The sequence below is a fragment of the Propithecus coquereli genome, unplaced genomic scaffold (genome assembly GCF_000956105.1).
Source record: "Propithecus coquereli isolate 6110/MARCELLA unplaced genomic scaffold, Pcoq_1.0 Scaffold81, whole genome shotgun sequence".
Lineage (NCBI taxonomy): Eukaryota > Metazoa > Chordata > Mammalia > Primates > Indriidae > Propithecus > Propithecus coquereli.
Genome location: NW_012154285.1, coordinates 3,026,482 through 3,028,774, shown reverse-complemented (window position 1 = coordinate 3,028,774; position 2,293 = coordinate 3,026,482).

Sequence of the window (2,293 nt, the reverse complement as noted above, 5' to 3'; positions counted from 1 at the left end):
AATGCCTTATCCCCTGAGGCCCCTGAGGCCATATCCCACCGGACTCAACTTATGGCCTCATACCCCTCCTTGTCCCCCTGACCATATCCCATTGGCCTTAACTTTTGGCCTTATCTTCCTGTCCTTATTCCCCTATGCCTCAACCCCCCATGCCTCATGCACCTGACCACATCCCATCGGCCTTTCTCCCTGGCCTTGTCACCCTGGCCGTATCCAAGCATGGCAGGTGTCCCTGGGCCTGGCCATTTCTGCTCAGCCAGGAACTCCTCCAACAGACAGTCTTTGCCTGGAGACCGGGAGGGGCTGGCCGAGACCAGTGGCGTCCAAGGCTCTCCCTGCCCAGGCCCGTCCCTCTCCCTTTTATCTTTTATGGGCGTCACTCGCAATAAACCTCTTTCCTTCCTAACTCCATCTTGGTGTCTGTTTCCTGCAGGGCCCAGCTGACACCGTGCTTGTTTGTTTTCCTGGTCAGGATGCACAGTTATGAACACTTGGAGACCCCGTCACAGAGGGCACCGTGGGACAGGGAAGGGCGGGTGTTGAGGATAATTTCTGGCTCATGCAACCTCTTTTATCCTCCGTCGCGTACCCCTGCAGCGAGGGAGGGTGCAGCCACGCCTGCTTCCCAGGCAGGGAACCTGGGAGTCCAGAGATTTTGCTAACTTGGCATTTATAGGCCGGGAGATAGTGAGCTCGCCTCAGGGTTCAGGCTTGGGGAGTGTAGTGAACACAAGAGTAGGCTGGTCTGTTTCCAAAATGGAAATGATGATGATGATTGTTTTTGTAGACCAGGGTCCCAAGGGGGGTCGGTAGGCAGAGGGAAGGACCTCACTTTGTTTTCTCACTTCCTGCTGGCAGCAACTCTTTGCGTGCACGCCGCCACTGTGCAGACCGTGTCTGCCCCGCCTGCAGACGCGTGGGGGCTGAGTTGGGGAGGATACTTATTTCAAAAAGGTTTTCTGCTCTCTGCCCTGGAGAAAAGCTTTTTGAAGTAAGTGTCCTTCCCAGCTCAGCCCCTGAGTTTCTTTTCCTTTAAAAACATCTCTGCTCTTCCATCTTTTTAAAAGAAGTTCGTCGCGGCCAGCGAAAGGGTCAGAGGGAGCAGGTTGCCATTCTCTCCTTTCTGGCGTCCTCCAGTCAAGGTAGCACAGACTCTTTGTGTTATTTCTGGGCCTTCTGTGCTTCCCGAGAGCCCTCGACCTCACCCCTCTCATCTGCGACAGCAACTCGCCTCCCCCTCTGGAGGGCCAGACATCAGCTGAGCACCTTCCGCAGCGCCGGAACTCTGGTCTGTCCCCAGAAAGCGGCGCGCACCGATGCCTGCGGTTGGGCTGCGGTCCAGACCCAGCGCCCGTGCAGCAGCCGTCCTCCCTTCTTCCTTGATGATGCTGTTCGTAACACAGAAGCCCGGATTTCGTTTGGGGGTCCAGGGCTCCAGCCCCAGGATGAGTCACGATTGATTGTGTCAGCAAGGCCCTCTCCTTCGCTGTGACAGTGACTGGCTGTTGGGGGACCTGGGTTTAGCCAGTGAGAGGGGAGGCAAAGTCTGGTAGAGCTTATGGGAAAGATTCTCCTGAAAGAAGATAGCTCCCTACGTTTCCGCGGTAGAACGCCGGCTCCGTAAGCTGGGCCACGTTGATCTTGCTCACTGTCGCGTCTGGTACGGAGTCAGTTGTTAGCAAATTAAACATAGGAAGGAAGATGAGGAGGAGGGAAAACGGGACAGACAAACTATGTTCAATAAATGCTGACCTGCTGCCCAACCACCTTCCAGCTAAAACCCGTCCTCTGTTGTTCTTGCAGTCAGCTCTGCTAGAAAGGCAGGGCGACCTGAGGCGTCCGCTAAGAGGTGTAGGTGAAACAGAGGACCCTGGGCTTGTGGCCGATGACAGTGACGACGGTATACTGATGGCAGCAGCTACGTTCGGTCAAGCTCCTACTGGCCCCCAGCTGCTGAGCTAAGCATTTGTGTGTGTTCTTGTGAAGGACGGTGGAGTCCCGACTTCCTGGGGTGTGTGCGAGGCAACCAGAGGTCTGGAAGTGGGGATGGAAAAATGTAGAAAATGTGATTTCTGGACTGAGACAGGAAGGTGACCCCTGGGGGTCTCTGTGTCGTTTTTCCTTCTGTAGCTGTCTGTTTCCTCCCCGCCCCGCCCCCCGTTCCCTGGCAACCCACGTGTGCGCTCGGAGGGGCCTTCTCCACGGGGCGCCCCGGTTCACCCTGGTCACCTGGAGCGCTGCTCTGCTCTTACCCCAAGGGCTACAGTGTTAAGTTTGAAAATACATGTTCCAT